Source organism: Danio rerio, chromosome 21 (assembly GCF_052040795.2).
Source record: "Danio rerio strain M-AB ecotype USA chromosome 21, GRCz13ab, whole genome shotgun sequence".
Taxonomy (NCBI): domain Eukaryota; kingdom Metazoa; phylum Chordata; class Actinopteri; order Cypriniformes; family Danionidae; genus Danio; species Danio rerio.
Genome location: NC_141041.1, coordinates 4695001 through 4719681, shown reverse-complemented (window position 1 = coordinate 4719681; position 24681 = coordinate 4695001). Strand labels below are relative to the sequence as shown.

The window sequence follows — 24681 nt, the reverse complement described above, 5'->3', positions numbered from 1 at the left end:
CACGCGAAGGGAGAACATGCAAACTCCACACAGAAATGCCAACTGAACCGAGGCTCGAGCCAGTGATCCAGCGACCTTCTTGCTGTGAGGCAACAGCACTACCTACTGCGTCACTGCATTGCCTTAAAAATTAATATGAACTTATATGTTAAATAAATGAATTTTTAAATTTAGTTTTAGCTAGTTGCCAAAACAAAGTTATAATAATAAAACCAAAAATGAATGAAATATTAAGTAAAATGACAAAAAAAGTACAAAATAAAAATCTTAATGAAAATATATCTTTTTTACATTTTCAAATGACGTCAAATAAACGAAAACAGAAAGAGTACCTCTGTTTGCTTCAGTTTAAAGCTTAACCTTGAGTTTGAGCAACAGTAACAGTGATGCTTGACTTTGCCAAGAAATGAAGAAGCAAAAGGGGGACTGGAAGAGAACAAGAGCATAAATAAATACTAGTGTCAAGGGAAAAGAGGTAATACAACCCTGATCAAATTATCCAGACACTGCAATGTCGTGCACACACACACACACACACACACACACACACACACACACACACAAACTTTGTTCACTACAAATGACTGTGAAGGAATTGAACCCCACAATAAAGCTGCTGATGGGACTCTGCAGAAAAAAAAACACACACACACACACACACACACACACGCTGTTATTACTTTTGCATGAGAGCCGGAAATGGACACATACTTAACAGTTAATGATCTATTTAATGTCAGCCTAAAGGAGCTGCATTTTCTCGTACTCTCTCACACACACTTACGCAAACGCTATTTGAAGAGATAGTTCACCTAGAAATCAATTCTGTCATCATTTATTCAGCCGTTTGCCTCGCATGACTTGGAATATGGGGCTCAAATTACATGTATGACTACTTTATGATGCTTTTTGGTCGTCTTCTGTTCACGATTGCTTTGAATTGCATGGACAATTAGTAAATGATAAACATTCATGGATAAATAAACCTTTTAAACCTTTCTAAGTGGATAAAACCCAAAATAGTTCATGTTATAAATGAAGTGTAATATACAGTTATTTATACAATATTAAAATGCATAGTTCCTCCAAAAATCACAGTGCTTAACCACTTCATGTGAATCATCAAGAACTATGATTTTATACATTTAAATAGTGTATAAATAATTTTTGAAAATGGTTATTAAGCTGCACGTATAACCACTTTTATAATGGCATCATTTTTTAAAGCTTAATAAAATTTATATCCCCATTGACTTTCATTGCATGCAAAATTCAGCAAAGCATCTCCTTTTGTGCTTTATTGTAAGTAAATGATGACATAACTATCATCTTCAGGGTGAGCTATCCCTTTAAACCCCCCAGATGGGTTTGTTTGAATAATCTGGCATGCAAAGTTTAAATTCAGATGCTTACTTAAACCAGGATTGGAAAGGCTAAAAGGCATATAACCGGGAAATCACAATTCTGTCCTCATTTACTGGCCTTCGTGTTGTATGATGCTCAAAATTACTTCAATTCATAAAACTTTTGTTTGTTTATTCACTTTTACATGGAAAAATGATGGTATTTATTGCAATAACTATATATATATATATATATATATATATATATATATATATATATATATATATGAGCAATTCCATGAAAATGTCAACCTTGCCATGAAAAGAAAAATGTTTTCACCAAAATAGCAAAACCGTTTCTACATTTTTTGCGCAGGCAAGTGTTTTACAGTACTTTAAAAACACCTAAAAATGTCTCTGTCAATGTTTTCAAACTATTATATTTGATTTACCAAAGTCAAACAAATGGCAATTTCACATCCGTCACATCCATAACGAAAAAGTGTCACATCCATAACAAAGCTTTTCCCTCAAAAATGCAAAAATGTCAAAATAAAATAAAATCAATCAGTTTTGTTCTATAAAGAGCCAACTCTTATCCTTTTGTTGAGCATTATTTATTTTGGGTTGTGCAGTTTAATTCACAGAATTTCTACGAAATATGTTGTATACTGTAAACTCGCAGACTTTTTTTGTCACATCCATAACGCATGTTTATTTTCCACATTTAAAGTATAAAAATGTTCACAGATTGAATTTTTTTGATCCCATAACTCTGTGGTTAGTTGTTTTGGAAAATATAAACAAATGGTTCAATATAATGTTAACGTATACTTTCTCTGTCAATTTATGTGTTGAGTTTTTACTGCAAATGTCACATCCATAACGCTGGAATTGCTCATATATATATATATATATATATATATATATATATATATATATATATATATATATACAGGGCCGTGCACAGGAGGTGGCCCGGTGGCTAGAGGCACTGCCCCTTTGCCCTCATTGGCTGACGTGTCCCTCTCAGCAGGCCCGGAGGTGCTCCTCTCAGCAAGCGCAAATATATATATATATATATATATATATATATGTATGTATATATATGTATGTATATATATATATATACACACACACACACACACATATACATACATACACACACACACACACATACATACATATATATATATATATATATATATATATATATATATATATATATATATATATATATATATATATATATATATACACATACATACATACATACATACATATACATATATATATATATATATATATTTCTGTCTGGTTCTTGAATCTGATTGGCTGATAGCCGTGAGATATTTCACCAGTAACGGCACACAAAGGCATATTCACCTTTGTGTATTACTCTGCCCTTAAACAAACTAAGGACGCTCTATAGTTTGACAAATGTTCCTGCTGTTGGGCAACATAATGTACATTTAGGGCTATTTTAGTCGAGAATATGGTTGTTTAGATTGCAACTATGCAGTTTATTTATAAGGATAGTGCCTATTTTAAAATATTTATCATTTCTGAGAGACAGCGTGTCGGTGTCCTTTAGTCAAAGACGGTTGACGTTGTCTATCCACAAGATGGCGCCAGGACAGCATAATAACCCCTTGCTTTTATGATTAAAACAGCGTGTTTTCTAACAACATCTGATCAAATCATTAATAAACTGGTAAGTAGGGCTGCACGATTAATCGAAAATAGATCACGATCCAGATTCGACCCTACACATGATCTTAATTCAGCTTTTCTACGATTCAGCCAATTATATTATCAAGGTCAAGAGAGAAGCTTAAAGGCGGCCGCATAGGTCATCACAGAAACATGAACACCTTCAAATGGCGTTAAAAGTGTCACATACTGTATTTATAAGGTATAATTCACCCACAAATGTAATTTCTGTCTCATGTAATGATTAATTAGCGGCTGCAAAATCACACGTGAGCTGACCATGAGCTACCGAGAACGTGTGCACGTAGCACGCCAGTGACGGCTACTTTAGTGAACAGAACCTGCATATGCTGGGAATAACAAGTTATAAAGTTGTAAATGACGTTCAGTTTGTTGCACAGAGCGATCGTTTGAGAGCCGCGTTGAAAGGATGATTTGCATATGTGTGTGTTTTATCACAGTGACGGCAGCCATGAGCCGCAGTGGGAAGTGAAAGTGAAACCATGATCCAATGATCATAACGCATTTTACAGTTATGATTACGACAAGCATTTGATTCTAAGTCGATCTCTCTCTTTTGTATAGGTTTCAACTATGCAGTTTGTTTATAAGGACAGTGCCGTGGTGTCCTACATATTTTAGCTCCAACTCTAATCAAACACACCTGAACAAGCTAATCAAGGTCTTACTAGGTATACTTGAAACATCCAGGCAGGTGTGTTGAGGCAAGTTGGAGCTAAACCCTGCAGGGACACCGGCCCTCCAGGACCAAGATTGGTGACCCCTGCCTTAGATAGATTTGTTTAAACACCGTGGTAACTCTGAAAATTTGGGGACTGACTTGAATGCGGAGAGAAAATGCTAACACACACACAGTTGTACAGCTATCTTTATAGAGACTTCTCATAGCTGTAATGATGTTTCTACTGTACAGACTGTACATTCTCTCCATCAAACCCTAAACCAGGGGTCAGCAACCCGCGGCTCTTTAGCGCTGCCCTTGTGGCTCCCTGAAGTTTTTTCAAAAATGTTCAAAAAGATGGGGAAGGTTAGTATATATTTTTGTTTTAATATGATTTCTATAGGAGGACAAACATTTTTAATTACAGCATTTTAGTTTTCAATGCTGTAAAAGTGTGTAGAATTAATATTTATTTTCAACATTTCTGTCAACGAAGATTTGCGTCATAGCCTGCGACACAGGTTTCTATTAGCAGGGTGGGATGCCAGGCAGGTGGCTGTTGTAAACAAACCGTGAGATAATAAAACATGGAAAACCGTTCACAGATGGTGACTACATGAAGGAGTCATTCATCAACATATTAGAACACCTACAGTAATTGCAGACTTCAAAAATAAAACCAAGATAATACAAAATATTAAAGATATACCTCTCTCCGCTAAGACAGTGAAGGAAAGGGGTATTAAAATGGCAGGTAACATCACCAATCAGCAAACCAAGGACATTAATTCAGTGCCAGCATACTCAATTGCCTGTGATGTGACTGATATTCAATGCGCTTTTATGCATGAACTCTGATGGGCCGCAAGAAGAAATTATCAAATTAATATCACTGAAAGACCAGAGGCTGTGCTGAAGTGTTTAAATGACAACGAAATAAACACCAAACACCTGATTTCAGTGGCTATTTAATCATGAAGGCTCATCATGTATTTGTAGCCAACTTAGTCATTTTTATAGTAGGCTAATATAGCTACTATAGATACAGCATGTGTTTCCTTCATTATAAGGCTTATATAAGGCTTTACATTTTTTGCGGCTCCAGACATATTTGTTTTTTGTTTTTTTTGGTCCAATATGGCTCTTTCAATATTTTGGGTTGCCGACCCCTGCCCTAAACCAAGCCTTACAGGAAACAACCTGCAGTTCTTTCATTTTCAAAATGCATCATTTTGTCTGATTTATGAGCCTTTGTCATTATGGAGACCAAATAAAATGTCCCTACAAGGTCAAAAATGACTGGCATTGCTATACTTGTGGGAACATTTTGTTGGATATTTGGTCCCCACTATGTAAGGAATACAAGGTGCACCCACACTCACACACACACACACACACAAACTCTTGAGTGTGGGATTGTTGTGCTGGAGTCGCCGCTAATGGACTGGCCTCTGGAATGTTCCTCAGGTCGTCCCGAGCTCTTTAATATTGATGCGGCCCTTAATGGTGCCGCAAGCAGACATCCACAGCGCAGCCCAACATTTTCCTTTTACATTCGAGACATGACGGGGTCGGGCAGGCTGGAACAGTCAGCACTTTACAGCAGACGGGATCCTCCCTACCATCTCTCCTTCCAAGAAAATGACAAACGCAGATGACGGAGAAAAGCCGGCTGGAAAGCCACTGTTAACCTGACAGCTTGGTTAAAATTACAGAGAGCGCTTAACAATGTTTGAAATACAGACTGTGCCGTGAAACACACACACATTTTACTCTGCAGTCCAAAACAGAGCAGCTATTAAAACTAAAATGCTAAAATGTCTTGTTTAAATCTGAACAGATTTCTAGATATATTCATCAATGCATGACTGTTTATGTTCATTTACACATTATTAACACTTATTTAATGTTCAGAAACGTAAACGCATGTTCACAAGGAGGTAGCAAGACTATAAAAGCACTATTATTCATAAACAACAACAACAAATAGGAAATTTAATAAACAAACAAACAAAGATATAAATAAATGATATATATTTTATTATTTTATTATAAGTAAAATATAAAAAATGCGTAAATGTAAAAATGTGTTTACATTTATTTAAAAATATTTTTAAAAAATAAATAAATAATACTTTTTATTATTTTATAGCAAAAGTGTTTAATGTTCAGAAACCTAAAAATTATTAATCATAAACAATAATGACAACAAAAATCACAATACTTTTTGGAAAATAAGTAAATAAATAAATAAAACAAAACATTTATTTTGCATTATTTAGTTTTACTATGAGTAAAAAATTGCAAGTGTAAATACACTACCTGATAAAAGTCTTGTCTATACAAGTTTTAGGACCACCAAATAATAACTTTACTTCTAGTTAATCATTTGGTATCAGAAGGCAAAGGCCTCTAGATTACACTTATTTTACCACAATAAAATATGATCAGGCCTTGATTTTTCATGATTTAATTAGGACAGTAAGGTCTGACTTTCCTTAGACAAAAGTCTTGTGACTGAACAGAAGTAATGTCCAGTCTAGAATATAAAGTCCTGCTGCAGTGGAGACAGAATGAATATTGTGTCTGACTCCATCATGAGCTTGGAGGACTGCATCATACATCTCTGCAATGACTCACATCACTGATTAATAAAGTCATCTGGAATGGCAAAGAAAGCTTTCCTGCAGGACTCCCAGAGCTCATCAAGATTCGTTGGTTTCATCTTCAATGCCTCCCCCATCTTACCCCAAACATGCTCAATAATGTTCATTTCTGGTGACTGGGCTGGCCAATCCTGAAGCACCTTGACCTTCTTTGCTTTCAGGAGCTTTGATGTGGAGGCTGAAGTATGATAAGGAGTGCTATCCTGCTAGAGAATTCACCCTCTCCTGTGGTGTGTAATGTAATGGGCAGCACAAATGTCTTGATACCTCAGGCTGTTGATGTTGATCATCCACTCTGCAGATCTCTCACACGCCCCCATACTGAATGTAACCCAAACCATGATTTTTCCTTCACCAAACTTGACTGATATCTGTGAGAATCTTGGGTCCATGCTGATTCCAGTAGGTCTTCTGCAGTATGTTTGATGATTGGGATGCAGTTCAACAGATGATACATCTGAAAAATCCACCTTCTGCCACTTTTCCGAATGATCAACTAGAAGTCAATTCATTATGTATATAACTTTTGTCAGGTTGTGTAGTGTTTAATGTTCAGAAACATAAACACATGTCCACAAAGAGGTAGAAAGACTATGAAAACACAATTAGTCATAAAAAATAACAAAAACTTAAATATTTTTTGGTAAAATAAAAAATACAACTTTTATTTTTTATTATTTTATTCTATTATGAAAAATAATAATAGAACGTAACGTAAATTAAAGTAAACGTCAAACAATCTAAAATAAACTTTTTATAAAAAGCCTTTGGCAATTTGGGAATGCCTGATATGAAAAAACACCATCCAGTTAAATCAGTTCCAAAATAATAAAAGCCCCGACCTACATTTTTTTCCTCCCGTTTTCACATTATTTCACCAGGAAATAGGTCAGATAATAAGTTGCAAATGTTATTTCACGTTGACTGTAATCATCTTGCATCTCACAGCAGCTGCTCTTTTTCTAGTCTGTGCATGCATGTGTATGTGTGTGTGTGTGTGTGTGTGTGTGTGTGTGTGTGTGTGTGTGTGTGTCCCAGTTTGTACATGCTTCTACCCAGCATCCAAAATTAACACTCACTGAGCTGCATGTGTGAGTAAAAATGGCCTTTGCAGAGTAAAGGCTTGTTCACACTAGATATGATCACTAGTTTATATATATATATATATATATATATATATATATATATATATATATATATATATATATATATATATATATATATATATATATATATATAAAATGTCAGGAGAATTTTTAATGCTAAAGAGTACAGTCATTTAAAGGGACTGACAACAAAACAGCAGCACACTTACAATAAATAAAGAGTGATTGTGCATTGGTGTGGATGCTAATGTAGTTATTTTTAGTTACATTTTAATAAATGTTTTTGGTGTAAACATTATACACAAATGCTTGTAAATCAAACTGTACTGTATGTTGTTATTATTTACATACTTCTCATAATATTATTTTATTTTAGCTAGTTCCTAAATAAATTTATATAAAAAAATACATTTAAACTTAATAGTAAACTCTGAATAAAAAAATAAGATAAAAACAGAATGTTTTAGAAAAAACAAACTCATTCATTTTTCTTAGTCACTTTATTAGGTACACCTTACTAGTACCGTGTTAGACGCCCTTTTGCCTTTAGAACTCCCTCAGAGATTTTGCTGGATCTTGACATGATAGCATCATGCAGTTTTCTGCTGCTGTAGCCCATCCGCCTCAAGGTTGGACGTGTTGTGTGTTCAGAGGTGCTCTTCTGCAGACCTCTGTTGTAACGAGTGCTTATTTGAGTTACTGTTGCCTTTCTATTAGCTGGAACCAGTCTGGCCATTCTCCTCTGACTTCTGGCATCAACAAGGCATTTGCGCCCACAGAACTGTCGCCCACTGGATATTTTCTCTTTTTAAGACCATTCTCTGTAAACCCTAGAGATAGTTGTGCTTGAAAATCCCAGTATATGAGCAGTTTCTGAAATACTCAGACCAGCCCGTCTGGCACTAACAACCATGTCACGGTCAAAGTCACTTAAAACACATTTCTTCCCCATTCTGATGCTCGGTTTGGACTGCAGCAGATCATCTTGACCATGTCCACATGGCTAAATGCATGGAGTTTCTGCCATGTGATTGGCTGATTAGAAATTTGCGTTAACGAGCAGTTGGACAGGTATACCTAATAAAGTGGCCGGCAAGGTGTATATAATACAGTACTATAAATATTATGTGGCTGAGATGCTAATCTGCTTAGTTTTGCACAGTGTATGATGCTGCACTATAATGTCCACAATAACGCAGGCAAAGCATCGTAATATTTCCATTGTTGTAGTAACAAAAGGCATATTTTTACACAATAAAATAATGCACTTTCATAGCAAGTAATAAATATTCCTCCTTAGTAAAGTCTCTCAGTTCTCTGGTAGATGCGACAGAAGTTTAAATTCGGAGCCTGTGGCACAGTTTGTTTTCCAGCGGTTTATTCTGAGTTGGTTCATATTATCTGGAAAGAAAAGTGAGAGTGAGAGAGAGAAAGAGAGAGAGAGAGAGATCCCTAATGATGGGGAATCACAGCTTAGTTCAGCGGAAAAAAAAAGCAAGCACACACACACATACACACGCACACACACTTTAAATAAGCATGCATACACCTCTAAAAGCACACAACCACAATGCACATGAAACAATATGTCATGTTAATGTGTGAACATATGTTGTGTGTGTGTTTGGAAGTTTAAAAAAAACATCCTACACAACTGTGCTTTCTGATTCGGAGGCACAAATGAGCCAATGCTATAAATAGAAATGAGAGAGAGAGAGGGAAGCGGGAAGTGAAGAAGAAAGAGGGGGAGGAAACAGGAAGAAGGGAGAAGAGATTTGACAGAAGATAGAAAACAATGAGACACTGCCTATGTTCAGAGCAGAATAACAACTCATTAGCTACTGAACACACTGTATACTGCCTGCTTTTATGCTGCTTTTATGTCATTTTAAAAAGGTTTCGTTTTGTTAGTTTACATCTGTTTAAGATATATAAAACATTGTAATTTTCTCATAATATCGCAGAATATTGAATCCACATAATATTGCGGCATCAGCTGATTTCTCACAATGTCTAAAATGCTTGCTTTATGATTCAGTCACTCTAAACCCAGCCTTCCTGTTCTCTGATTGGTCCATAGATGGACATTATGCAAATATATTACAAATCGATGAGTATAATTGACCAATATTATTTTAATGCAAAAAATATTGGAATATTAAGTGAAGATCATGTTTTATCATGACATTTAATCAATTTATAGTGTAAATATATCAGTAGTATGCATGTCTAACAATTTAATTAAAAAGAAAAGGGGTTTTCTCAGTATTTACACTTTTTTTTTTTCACCTTACCAGATTTTCAAATAGTTGTATCTCATCCAAACATTGTCCTATTCACAAACCATATTCATAGTCTTTCTAAACCCCACCTTCCTGTTCTCTGATTGATCCATAGATGGACATTATGCAAATCTATTATACACTACCTGATTAAAGTCTTGTCGCATATCCAAGTTTTAGGAACATCAAATAATAACTTGACTTCTAGTTGATCATTTGGTATCCGAAGTGGCTTATATGAAAGGCAAAGGCCTCTTGATTACGCTTATTTTACTAAAATAAAATATGATCAGGCCTTGATTTTTAATGATTTCATTAGGACAGTATGGTGTGAATTTGCTTAGACAAAAGTCTCATCACTGAACAGAAATAATGTCCAGTATAGAATATAAAGTCATGCTGCAGTGGAGACAGAATGAATATTGTGTCTGACTCCATCATGAGCATCCATACATCTCTGCACTGACTCAAATCACTGATTAATAAAGTCATCTGGAATGGCAAAGAAAGCATTCTTGGAGGACTCAAGAAGTTCAGGACTCTTGCAAGAGTTCATCAAGATTCTTTGGTTTCATCTTCAATGCCTCCTCCATCTTTACCCAGGCATGCTCAATAATGTTCATGGTTGGTGACTGTGCTGGCCAATCCTGGAGCACCTTGACCTTCTTTGCTTTCAGGAGCTTTGATGTAGAGGCTGAAGTATGAGAAGGAGCGCTATCCTGCTGGAGATTTTGCCCTCTCCTGTGGTTTGTGATGTAATGGGCAGCACAAATGTCTTGATACCTCAGGCTGTTGATGTTGCTCTGCGTAAAACATATGCTGTATAAGTTGGCGGTTCATTCCGCTGTGGCAACCCTAAATTAATAAAGGGACTAAGCCAAAAAGCAAATGAATAAATGTATGTAGCAAATTAATCCTCAGATACTTACACAATATACTTAAAGGTTCACTAAGCCCTCGAGTACTTATTTTTGAGATTTTAACAGATAAGTGTGTGTTGAGCATCAGTTAAGACAATGGTAGCTGTAATTGTGGGAAAAACTTGATAATTATGAGCTTTTGTTTACTAATTTCAAGCTTCAAGTTTTTAAATGATTTTTTGGGGGCGGATCAAAGTCGGCAAAGTAGCGCAAAACTGCAAGTGCAAAGATGATGCGTTGGTTTCTCATTATTATTCATAACAAAGTTCTTATCCTATGAGAAGAGCCGGCTTCTTAATTATTCATGACTGCATGTGCTTTCCGAAGGCAAGGCAGACCTGCCAGTGCCAAGCTGTGAGACACATTGCTGCTCATGAAGGCTCGTATGTGTTTGTTTCCATGATCCACAGGGTTTGTTGCATGTTTTCCCCCGCGATGCTGTCAAGGCCGATACAGCAAAGCTGTTTGTGTACAGCAAACATTTTTGTCGGGAGAGCAGTAAGAGAATTGGATAATGGCGGACGTTATCTTTTATCAGGAGTTCGTTCACATTTAGACACATCGCCGTGCTGCTGTGTTTTCCTAAATCCTCCAGATTACCAGCAGGGCTAATGGTAAAAATAGACAGGGCAAGAGACCTGCTGCACTGAGTCTGCATTCAGACCCGGGAATTGAGGGAGAAATCCTCATTTATAGTGTTTATGTTTATGAAATTACGAATACCAAATGTAGCAGGGCTTAAATTACTGTTTATTTCTTTGCATTTTAACTTTTTAAATTATTTCTTGCGTCTCCTCACGATTTGTCTCATTTTGTGAGCTGACTGACAACAGTTGTTCGCACCCCTCATTCTCCCCTGCTGGCCACGCCCACTCCTGCCTTTGCTCCACGCCTATTATGAAGCATCTTTTGAAAAAATTCTGAGGTGGACCTAAACCAAAAGTGGGGGGTGTCATGGCCCTTTAATTAAACTCACCCTGCAAGTAAAAAACCTGTAAGGCTTTGATTGACAGTCTGTAGAAGTACTCACATGATCAGAAAAAAATAAAAAACATTTCTAAATGGGTCCCATGTTACAGAAAAAGCACTAGAATTGCCATTAATTGAAAATCTACATTTCTTTCCAAGCTCATTGCATCTCACAACGTCTCAAAACTCAGAGGAAATCTTTGTTTCATTAGTAAAAGAATAAAAAAAAAATGCAAAAGCGTTTGCATTCGATAACCCTGCAACATTTAGAGGAAGTACAAAAAATGCAACAAGAGGACACGGCTCGATGCGTATCTTTGTCATAGAAGAAAAACATAATTGATAACCAATTTCTAGTGCTTTTTACAATGTAGATTGTTTAAAAGTAGCTTAACACAGATGAAGAAAAAAAGAGTAAAAGCCATAACATTTAGTAAAAATCATGTTCCATATATTCATTTTGTAAGTTTACTCTAAGTAAATCGAAGCCTAATATATGATGAATAATATGCATTGCTAAGAACTTAATTTGGGGCAGTATTGTTGGTTTCCCCCATGTGGTATGAGTGAATTGGGTAAGCTAAATTGTCCGTAGTGTATGTGTGTGAATGAGTGTGTATGGATGTTTCCCAGTGATGGGTTGCAGCTGGAAGGGTATCCGCTGCGTAAAACATATGCTGGATAAGTTGGCGGTTCATTCCTCTGTGGCGACCCTTGATAAATAAAGGGACTAAGCCGAAAAGAAAATGAATTACTTAATTTGCATGTGGGCCAAATATTGTCCTATTACATCAATGGAAAGCTTATTTAGTCAGCCTTCAGTTGATGTATACATCTCAATATCCAGAAATGAACCCTTATGAGTGGATTTGGGCTATAGGGTCACAAACGACCACATTACATGTACAGTAATATCAGAACAACCATAACTGCGCTCATTAAATAACAGGATGCCGTGTGTACTGTTGTGTTTTGAGTAGTCATTTGGGTATTCTGAGCATGAAGAAAATGTGCTTACTGTGCACACTATACATACTACATACTGCAAAAAGCAAGCATCAGTACAGAAGCAAAGGGAAAGATGGAAAGGACTAAGTGAAAGCAGCTTGAGATGGTCAGAGAAAGACAAAAGACAGCTGGCGGCTGCTTTAATAGGATAAATGTGTCACACGGATCGCAGTGATGTCAGAGCACAAGACTATACTGTTTTAGACAATACATCTTCATTCTCAAACTAAAGAAGCATGCTTAGAGACATAGAAAATGCTTAAGAACTTTGCAACTTGATTTTTAAAATGTTTTATGAAATATAAAGTCTTAGAAAAGACTTGGATGAATTATTAGAAGAATGATTAAAGACTTAGAAGAATTATTAGAATTTTTTTTTTCTTCAAAAATTTTTCCAATTTTGTTTAACAGATCCAGGAATTTTTCAAATATTTTCAAATATTTTTTCTTCTGGAGAAAGTCTTATGTGTTTTATTTCGGCTAGAATAAAAGCAGTTTTTTAAATTCATTTAAAAACTTTTAAGGTCAATATTATTAGCCCCCTTACGTATCATTTTTATTAAGTCTACAGAACAAACCACTGTTATACAATTGTAACGGGGAGACTGACACGGTGGGATCCATTATGCAGTATTTATTAGTCACACTTTCACTCAAACAATCAACACGCACAAAGGTGCGAACATACAACAATAACAGCAATAGAGATATTAGGGCTGGCGGCTGACAGACACAGAGTGATTTACCAGGCATGGGTCAGAGGCAGGCGGCGTGATTCAGAGTCCGTGTAACAGGCTTGGGTCGTGGGCAGGCAGCGAGTATCAGAGTCCGTGTAACAGGCTTAAGTCGTGGGCAGGCAGAAGGCAGAGCAGAGTCAGGAACGGGCTGGAGTAATACACAGGAGAGCAGGCAGGATAGAACGCTCAGTAATGCTGGCTGGGGCTAAACAAGACTTCGCAAAGACTGAGTGTTTGAGTGCGGCTTATAAAGGGTACGTGGGTCATTAGCGGGATAGAGTTCAGGTGTGCTGGATCAGTGTAAGTGGATGATGTAATGCTTAGAAGTCCGGAGATGGTGGCCTCTGCTGGCCAGCGAGGGCAGTGACTGGGACCGAATAGGTGACAACAATAGCCCCTTTCACACATACAGACCTTTCCGGAAAATTACCGATTTCCCGTAAAGGTCTGTATGTGTGAACAGGCCCTTTTTGAAAATACCGGTAAATTCGTTCCGGCTGTTTTCCAGAAAAAGAAGTTGTAACATTACCGTTAATTTGCCGGAATGCTGCGCTGTGTGAACGCAGTAGGAATATTTCTAGAACGCGCTGACGTGAGATGTCTACTTTAGCTAATCAGAACAGTACAGGTCAGTACCTGGATGGGAGAGCACATGGGAAAGCTAGGTTGCTGCCGGAAGTGGTGTTAGTGAGACCAGCAGGGGGCGCCCAATCTGCGGTCTGTGTGGGTCCTAATGCCCCAGTATAGTGACGGGGACTCTATACTGCTCAGTGAGTGCCGTCTTTCGGATGAAAAGTTAAACCAAGGTCCTGACTCGTTAAAAATCCCAAGTTTACCCACTAGCTTCTGTCCATCATGGCCTCCCAACCATTCCCAAATCATAATTTGCCTTATCACTCTGTCTCATCTCCACCAATCAGCTGGTGTATGGTGTGTGGTGTGCGGTCTGGCGCAAAATGGCTGCCTTGCACAATAGTGGTGGATGAGGAGAATCCAGAAAAAGCGCTATATAAATATAAGGAATTATTATTAATATTTAGTATTACTTTATAAACTAAAATGTGTTTGTTACTTGTAATTGTTACTACACCATTTTTGTCAGTGTACAAGAGAGAGGATCTAAAAATGGTTAACCATGGTAAAAATCAATGCAATACAGTGCCTCAAGGAGCAACATGAAACAAAACCCCAACACTTAATACACAAACATCAAAATAATCAATGGTTTTCCTTCACAGCGTTATTTATAAGAATGCAAAATAGCCTTCTTTGAGAATACTATAAGAGTATGAAGTTTCTGATTAATATCTACTAAAAACGCATCGATTATGAAGATGCACAATATTACTAGATCCGCTTATGTTAATCGCCTCAATACTAATGTGCAGAACTTACAAAGAAAGTTTCCAAGGCTTTGACCTCACAGTTTTTCTTTTGGAAAAGATGAATGTGTTTGCAAGTCCTGTCCGACGCTCCAGAACTTTTATTAAAGAACGGCCTTTTAGGTTTTGCCATCTTGAGGATTTTGTGATGAAATGTGGTTGCACTGGATTTTCTTCTGGCTGTATTTACACTTAATCATGACGCACACCTGTGCTGAAACACCAGGTGACCATCTCTGTTAGCACTTCTGCTTGCTTCTTTATTAAAATCAGACACCTATATGCTGTATATTTCTTGATATAGCAAACTACACTGCAAAAACAATAGTGCTACATGTAGAGAAAGAGTTCATAACAAATGGATTCAATTGATTATATAATGTACATAGTTTTTATAGTCACTTGTAATTCATAAGTCATGAAGTCATGCAGATTCATTAGTTTGTGAGCCAGCCTTCGAGAGTGATTCATTAGAAGAATCGGCTCAAGCAAGCGATTTCTTTCTTAAGAATCAAATTCAATATGTATTTGTCATTTATAACTCATGTTGATTCAGTAGTTTTTGTGCTTCGTCAAAAGAATCAGCCAAGAGTCATTTGTTAATTAAGAATCAAATTATTGGAATCATTAAACTGAGTCATGTTGATTCAGCAGTTTTTGAGTGTTCATGAGTGATTCATTAGAAGATTCATCTAAAGAGAGTCAGTTGTTCATTAAACCATCAGAATACAGACTGTCAAGTCATTATTTAATATTCAGTATATTATGAATAAAATCCAGTAATTATAGAAGTAAGTTTATGAGACCCAATGAGTTATTCAATCAAAGAATCATCTCAAGAGAGTCATTTGATCTTAATCAGTATACAGACATGCCATTATTTCAAACTGAGTCATATTAATTCAGTGTTTTATATAAAAGAGTTTGTGAATCAATATGATTGATTCATTTTAGTTTTTGGAGTTAAGAATCACTTGTGATTCATAAGTCATACCGATTCATTAGTTTCTGAGTTTATGAGCCTTGGTAAGTGATTCATTAGAAGAATCAGTTCAAACATATATCATTTCTTCCTACAGGATCAAATTCAATACATATTTTTCATTTATAACTGAGTCATGTTGATTCAGTAGTTTTTGTGAGTCTTAAAAAGTGACTCATTAAAAGAATCAGTCCAAGAGAGTCATTTGTTAATTAAGAATCAAATTAAGACATTTATGAAATCATTTACCTGAGTCATGTTGATTCAGCAGTTTACAAGTGTTCATGAGTGATTGATTAGAAGATTCATCTAAAGAGAGTCAGTTGTTGGATAAACCATCAGTATGAATACTTTTAATGTCGTTATTTAGTACTGAGTCATGTTGATTCAGTAGTTTTTATACAGTAAGTGACTTTTTCTAGATTTCATGAGTGATTCAATCAAAAAATCAGCTCAAGAGAGTCATTTGATCTTAAACAATATAAAGACATGCCATTATTTCAAACTGTCATACTGATTCAGTCCTTTATATAAAAGAGGTTGTGAGTCTGCATGATTGATTCATTGACTCAGTCTTCACAAGTGACTCATTTAAAGAATCAGCCCAAGAGAATCCTTTGTTAATAAATAATCTAATTCAGACATTTATGGAATCGTCAAACCGAGGCATGTTGATTCAGCAGTTTCTATAAGTTTGTGAGTGTTCATGAGTGATTCATTAAAAGATTAATCTAAAGAGAAAGTAAGTAAGTTAAGTTTATTTATAAAGCACATTTACTTTAGTTTGGCACTGACCAAAGTGCTGAACAAAACCATAGCACACACTCAAAAACAGTAAAAATAACAATAAAAGTAATAATAAGAATAAAGGTATTACAGCAACAACCACAATAAAGATTAAAAGCCTGGGAACGCAATAGAATAAAAATGTGTCTTAAGTCTAGACTTAAAAATAGAGAGAGAAGAAGCACTCGTAATATCCGGGGCAGCTGGTTCCACAAACGTGGAGCAGCGACTGCAAAGGCTCTACCTCCTTTCAGTTTAAGTCGTGACCGAGGAATTTGCAGTCAAATTTTATTTGACGACCTAAGAGACCAAGGAGTTGACTGTAAGTTAATAAGTTCTGATATATAAGAAGGTGCTTGCCCATTCAGTGCTTTAAAAACAATTAGTAAAATCTTGAACTGAATTCTAAAATGAACAGGAAGCCAATGAAGGGATGCTAAAACTGGTGAGATATGAGCATGTTTTGTGGTGCCTGTTAAAAGTCTAGCTGCCGCATTTTGAACCAACTGCAACCGTGCCAATGAGGATTGAGGGAGACCAACATATAAGGAATTGCAATAGCAATAGGCAGGACGTGATAAAAGCATGTATGACCTTTTCCAGATCTTGAAAGGAAAGAATGGATTTGAGTTTGGAGATGATCCTCAGCTGATAAAGAGAGTCAGTTGTTGATAAAAACATCAGTATGTATACTTTTAATGTCATTATTTAATACTGAGTTATGTTGAATTAGTAGTTTATTTACAGTTTGTGACTTTGTGAGACCTTATGAGTGATTCAATCAAAGAATCAGCTCAAGAGAGTCATTTCTTAATCAACATAAAGGCATGCTATGATTTCTGAATCATATTTAGTGCTTTATATAAAAGAGTTTGGGGCGACCCAGTGGCGCAGTAGGTAGTGCTGTCACCTCACAGCAAGAAGGTCGCTGGTTCAAACCTCAGCTCAGTTGGTGTTTCTGTGTGGAGTTTATATGTTCTCCCTGCACCCTCCTCTGGGTGCTCCGGTTTCCCCCACAGTCCAGACATGCGGTACAGGTGAATTGGGTATAGGCTAACATTGTCCATAGTGTATGAGTGTGTGTGTGTGTGTGTGTGTGTTTCCCAGAAATGAGTTGCGACTGGAAGGGCATCCGCTGCGTAAAAATGTGCTGAATAAGTTGGCAGTTCATTCTGCTGTGGTGACCCCGGATTAATAAAGGGACTAAGCCGACAAGAAAATGAGTGAATGAATGAATAAAAGAGTTTGTAAATCAACATGATTGATTCGTTGATTCAAATTCAATGCATATTTTTCATTTATAACTTAGTCATGTTGATTCAGTAGCTTTTGTGAGAGTAAGTCTGCAAAAGTGACTCACTAAAAGAATCAGCTTGTGAGTCATTTATTTATTAAGAATCAAATGAAGATGTTAATCGAATCATTAAACTGAGTTATGTTGATTCAGAAGTTTGTGAGCGTTCATAAGTGATTCATTAGATGATTCATCTAAAGAGAGTCAGCTGTTCATTATAATATCAGTATAAATACTTTTAAAGTCATTATTCAGTACTAAGTTATGGTGAATCAATTATGTAGTTTGTGAGACGTGTGATTCAATTGAAGAATCAGCTCAAGAGAGTCATTTGTTCTTAATGTAGACATGCTATTATTATTTTACTATTTTACTATTTTACTATGCTATTACTATTATTACAGTCATGCTGATTCAGTCCTTTTTTATAAAAAAAAGGCATTTAAATCAACATGATTGATTCATTCGTGTGTAGTTTTTTGGAGCTAATAATCGCTAATAATTCATAAGTCTTACAGATTCGTTCTGAGTTTGTAAGACACCGTGAGTGATTCAATCAAAGAATCAGCTCAAAAGAATAGTTTGTTCTTGATCATCTTAACCAATATAAAGACATGCCATTTTTTAAACTGAGTCACATTGATTCAGTCCTTTAGATAAAAAGAGTTTGTGCATGATTGATTTATTAGAAGAATCATATCAAGAGTCATTTGTAAATAAAGACTTAAACATTCACTGTGTCATTGTTTTAGTCTGCAAACTAATTTGCAGCTTAGCCACGTTTTTACATTTGCTGTAATGAAGTTTCAACAATCCATGGAACATTTTAAGTAAAGAAATCATCAGATGCAGTCGCCTTAAAGGTTTATTACAAATCCTAGTAAGATACTTTTTTAGAAATCCTAACTCGCGAGTGCAACCCTTGCATATCTGTTTATTAAATATTTGGTCTAAATGAATAATTTGATTATGCTTTCAGCCATCAATAACCCTGCAGTGCTGTCAGCTCCGTTTAACACATCTGATCTCCCAAAAAGCAGAGAAAACACAAAAAAGTCTGCTGAAAATCCATCTGGGGCTGCGATGGGGATCCAGCTCAGGCAAGATGCTGCTTTAGAGGGAAGCTGCCTATGTTGACTATAGTCAGCGAGAACAGACTAGGCTTTGCAACAGACGTACACTTCTGAGTGTATTCCTCAGAGTGTTGTATTCTTAGTGATGTTCTCGTAAACCAAATGGAGCTCACATTGTGTTCTCAGTTTCTTAAAGACCGCTATAACTCACTCACACACATACACACACATACACAGCTACAGTAAGAAGGTCTAAAGGTGTATAAATCCACAGAGACACAAAGAGAGAGAGACAGATTAACCGATTTTACTACTATGGTACTGTATAAGGTAAAGTTCCAGTTTAACAGTGATGTAATGTCCCAGTTGGTTGGTTTAACAGGCTGCTATATGGACGCCGTGACAGGGATCTAGCTCCATGCTGATTGTTGTCGCAGCGACGGGATTCCAGCGCGGATAATTGCTCTAGGAGCTTAGTGATGTGGGCCACCTGCCGGAACAGTTGGCCATGTATGTGTGTGTGTGTGTGTGTGTGTGTGTGTGTGTTTATATGGGGCAGGAGGATGGGATTGTCTGGAAAGCGTATACATGCTAGTTTTGCATCTTTTGCCACATGCATTTTTGGGCCAAGGTCATCCACAGACAAGATTATTTATACGCTGTTAATGATGTTTTGAAAATTACACAGTATTTAAGTGTAATATATAATAACTGTATTTTATTGCTGGACAGTTACGTGGTATGTTACTGTATTTTAAAATTGCCTTGTGTATAGATATACCGTGCTCAGCATATGTAAGTACACCCCTCACAAATCACTCTTTTAAATTCATATTTTTAATGGGATGTTTTGCAATATTATATTTGAGCATATACATTAGATTAGTCAGCACTGAATCCAAATCTGGAGCTTATCTAACAAAATAACTTCTGATTAGGGTCCAAAAACTAGAACACTAAAATTTATGTTATAAAAAAATATTAAATAAAAATTTTAAAAAGAAGAAAAATCAAGAAAAGCAAAAAAATAAAAAAAAATAAAAAATAAAAAAATAATTTTTAAAAAATGAAAGATTAAGTTGAAATTTTGTAGGCTGCGATTTTATTTTATTTTTTACAATATTTTGTTTGAATTTAATGGTATTGTTGTATATTCCTGACATTGTTATTTCACTACAGCACCCAGAATGCATTGTGGTGTTAACCGGAAATGCCGGTTGTTGTAGTTGTCATCTGATAGAGCGAAGTAAAAACGGAGAGCAGTAAAGCAGTCTGTGTGTCATCTTATTCTTTATGCAACGTTTATTATCAACACGGATATAATAGGTATTATCTTTCAATTTCTAAATATGTTTGGTGACCAAAATATATTTTTAATAAATATATACGTTTAATAAATCTGTTTTGTTTAAATGCACCAAAAGTTATGACCAATATTCACTGAGAAATTGATAAAAATATTAATTTTTAAAACTGGGTGTACTTAATTATGCTGAGCACTGTACAAGTGTAAATGCATATAGAGCAAGATTAATGATGCTGTAATGTAAACACAGTATTCTTGCTGTAATTGATTTACCATAAGTAGTAGTAGTAGTAAACTTTATTGTTCTTGACAAGAAAAGTGTTACAGGCATCACCATACTGCTGCAGACATTCTAAAAAAACAATACAAAACACAGTAATTACAATAATTATAATGCTAATAAAGAAAGTTACTGTAGATTCTACAGGTAATTGTTAACAGTGTAATGTTCAATAATATTAAACTTGAATATAATTATTTTCAAAATAATATTTGTTTCATAATTATAATAATATTCAATGATGTTCAACTTGAAAATGAGTAATTCCAGCGTTATGGATGTGACATTTGCAGTAAAAACTCAAAACATTTGCATAAACAGTATACGTTAACAATATATTGAAACTTTTGTATATATTTTCCAGAACAACTGACCACAGAGTTAAGGTACCAAAAAATATCAATCTGTAAACATGTTTTGTACTTTAAATGTGGAAAATAAACATGCGTTATGGATGTGACAAAAAAAAGGTTGCGGGTTTACAGAATACAACATACTTTGTAGAAAATCTGTGAATTAAACACAACCCAAAAGAAACAATGATAATCAAAAGGATAAGAGTCGGCTCTCTATAAAACAAAAATGATTTTATTTTATTAAATATTTTCACATTTATGAGGAAAAAGTGCTGTTATGGATGTGACATCTCTCTGTTATGGATGTGACCGAATTTAAATTGCAACTTGTGTGACTTTAGTAAATCAATTAGAATAATTTGAAAACATTTAAAGATGCATTGTTGAGTATTTCTAAAGTACTGCAAAATACTTGCTCACCTAAAAACGGTTTCTGTATTTTGGTCAAAACGTTTCTTTTTTCATGGCAAGGTTGATATTTGCACGGAATTGCTCATATAAGTCTTTTATTAATATTAAAATAGTGTTTAGAAACCTAATTATGCACTGTTCAAAATGCCTCTAAATGAAGATTTTGAAAAATTACGAATTGTGTGTGGACAGTAAAATCACATAAAACTGCATACACACATGCAAAGAAGACTGGATACACAGAGCACATTCTGTTCAGGCACGCTGAACCTTGCTAAAACAAGCATGCAAACATGTGCGACTATATACACATTATATATACACATTTGCAGCATATATATATATATATATATATATATATATATATATATATATATATATATATATATATATATGCACATGTATTATATCAACAAATACAAGCATATAAACTCACTGGCCACTTTATTAGGTACATCTAGTACAGGGGTTGGCCCCCTTTTTGCCTTCAGAACTGCCTAAATGCTTTATGGCATAGATTCAACAAGCTACTGGAAATATTCCTCAGAGATTTTGCTCCATATTGACATGATAGCATCACGCAGTTGCTGCAGATTTGTTGGCTGCACATACATGATGCAAATCATTGTCATGTTTAAGGAACCAGTCTATGATGATTAACACTTTATGACATGGTGCGTTATCCTGCAAGAAGTAGCCATCAGAAGATGAGCACACTGTGGTCCTAAAGGGATGGTCAGCAACAATACTCAGGTAGGCTGTGGCGTTGACACAATGCTCACTTGGTTCTAATTCGCCCAAAGTGTGTCAAGAAAATATCAAGATACAAGGCAGGATGGGTCCATGCTTTCATGTTGTTGATGACAAATTCTGACTCGACCATCTGAATGTGGCAGCAGAAATCGACACTCATCAGACCAAGCGATGTTTTTTCAATCTTCTATCGCCCAATTTTGGTGAGCCTGTGTGAATTGTAGCCTCAGTTTCCAGTTCTTAGTGGACAGGAGTGGCACCCGGTGTGGTCTTCTGCTGCTGTAGCCCATCTTCCTCAAGGTTGGACGTTCTTCTGCAGACCTCATTTGCAGTGACTGTTTATTTGAGTTACTGTTGCCTTTCTATTAGCTGGAACCAGTCTGGCCATTCTCCTCTGACTTCTGGCATCAACAAGGCATTTGTGCCCACAGAACTGCCGCTCACTGGATATTTTCTCTTTTTCAGGCCATCCTCTGTAAACCCTAGACATGGATGTGCTTGAAAATCCCAGTAGATCAGCCATTTCTGAAATACTCATACCAGCCCGTCTGGCACCAACAACCATGCCATGTTCACCCCCTACCCACCCCTCTTTTCTTTACTCACCAATCGCTAGTGTGGCCTGAGCTTCACTAACTGTCCTGTACAATAATACTGTCCCAGTCCGCCCCTGCTAACAAGTTAAACAATCTAGTTTAACAAACCGATCACAAACTATCCATCTATAGGATGATTAACCATCAGACAACTCTCTCAGAGCATGCCTTACCACAACATGTAAAAACCAAAACATGAATAAAATATACAGATCTCCTGAAAGATTTATAAGTGAGAGATCCTGAACTTCTGTCATAATATTAAAACGGTGTCCTTTTAAAGTGTTAAGCAGTAGAAACATCCATGCATGCATTAAACGCACTCAAACATGCATTTCAGTGCACACACTGATGCATAAAAAATTGTATGTACACTTGCAGGTACAGATGCAAATGCAAAGGTATGCATACAAGTACATGCATCCACACAAATATGCAACAACAAAGCTAAAGTATGCATACACAAGCGATAACCAAATGCACACATACAGCTGCAAGATGCATGCAAGCACACACACAGTACAGTCATGCATAAAAACACAGCTAAGAGCATTTCAAAGTATGCAAATACAGCATGCAAGTACACAATTAAAAATAGTACTAATGATATATGAGCTAATGATATATTTATACCCTACACTAAACTTAACCTTCGCAGAAATCATTCTGCGTTTGAATTTTCCTTATTTAGCATGTTAATTAAGCATTTTTTCCTCATGGGAGCCATTGTTAGGTCTTCAGAATGCAGGTGATTTCAGGTTTTACTATCATTCTGGTGAGATTTAGTCCCTACAATATAAACAGAAGCTGAGCACACACACATACACCGCATACACACATCAACACCGTCAGTCACACAACGCGTGAAGCACGCTAAAGTGTGTCAGAGGGCTGGGTTTCAGTGGATTTGGAGGTTGAAGGTTTCTGTGTAACATTCTCTTCCCTAATCCAACTATAGTTTTAGCCAGTCAGGGGTCAGAATGTGTTTGCGTGCTTGAATGTGTGCGTACATGTGTGTGTGTGTGTGTGCAGATGTTGCAGTCGGGTCAGACGATGATGTCTGATTCTGTCTGATTTGAAGAAGCAGACAGCTGGAGCAGCATAAGGGAGGTTTTCTCTTGAATACCATATAAAAGAGGGGGAGGAGAAACGAAACAATGGATTAAATGAGAGATGTGTGTGTGTTTGTGTGTGTGTGTGCGCATTGTGAGGAAATAGATTTGAGTGGGCTGTAAGAGCAGAGCTGTAAAGTGATCCTGGGCAAGAGGGTAACTTTAAACCGCTGTCCTAATAGAGTCAGACGACAGAACAGAATTAGTGTATTACAATGTGTGTCTGAAAGGATTAAGATATACAATACGCACATTAAGATTAACCAGTCAGACTGAGTGACCTCAAATGCATGAGTTTTGTTTGAGGCACTTAGTAGCAATTAAAAGGAACGATGCGATTTAGCTGCAAAGCACTGCACATCACATCAATAGATCACAATCAAGAGCTCAAATTGTAATTTTATTTATCACATGCAGAGTCATACACAGGATGATGTGCAGACACTCGTGACTTGAGAATAGTAACAATAACAAAAAAAAAAAAAAAGCATTCACCAGTTAAACTCTGCTGTTATTTTGGGATTTCCGCCTGGATTTTGCCTACCCACATTTAAAAGCTTCCCAAATCCACATGCAGAGGTGTAAATGCAAAAATTTGGTATCATTTTAAAGAAAACACTTTGAATTTTCATAAAACACTATTGAAAGTGTTCAAAATAGCTGTATATGTCGTCTGTGTTATAATAAACACCTAAAAAAGAGGCGCTTTTTGTATTTTTGTTTTATAAAGTTTTATAAAGTGTACCTTTGAGGTTGTGTGTGGTCTAGCGTGCTTTAATTAATTTTGGTGTTTCCTGCACATGTCTGTAATCATAGGAAAAAAGAAAAAGGTCTCCACCATAATCTATGCAAAAGTTATTGCATTCCAACTGATAAGAGGTGCTGTACAAGCCACAGGGAGCGATCATTGTTTTCATATTTCAC

The 24681-nt window shown here is 36.1% G+C and overlaps 2 protein-coding genes and 1 long non-coding RNA gene across 5 annotated transcripts in view; 2 read left to right on the top strand and 1 right to left on the bottom strand.

Moving 5' to 3' along the window:
* The window catches only part of ntng2b (netrin g2b), a 146448-nt gene that overhangs the window by 12640 nt on the left and 109127 nt on the right, over window positions 1–24681 (top strand). The gene's annotated exons all lie outside the window — the stretch shown is intronic.
* The window catches only part of cdk5rap2 (CDK5 regulatory subunit associated protein 2), a 635428-nt gene that overhangs the window by 589696 nt on the left and 21051 nt on the right, over window positions 1–24681 (top strand). The window lies entirely within an intron of this gene.
* LOC147838706 (uncharacterized) overlaps window positions 8729–24681 on the bottom strand; it is a 129406-nt gene continuing 113453 nt past the window's right edge. For both annotated transcript variants that reach the window (XR_015519841.1, XR_015519840.1), the window contains one exon: window positions 8729–10595. This is a non-coding gene — a long non-coding RNA (uncharacterized LOC147838706). The remainder of the gene's footprint in view (window positions 10596–24681) is intronic.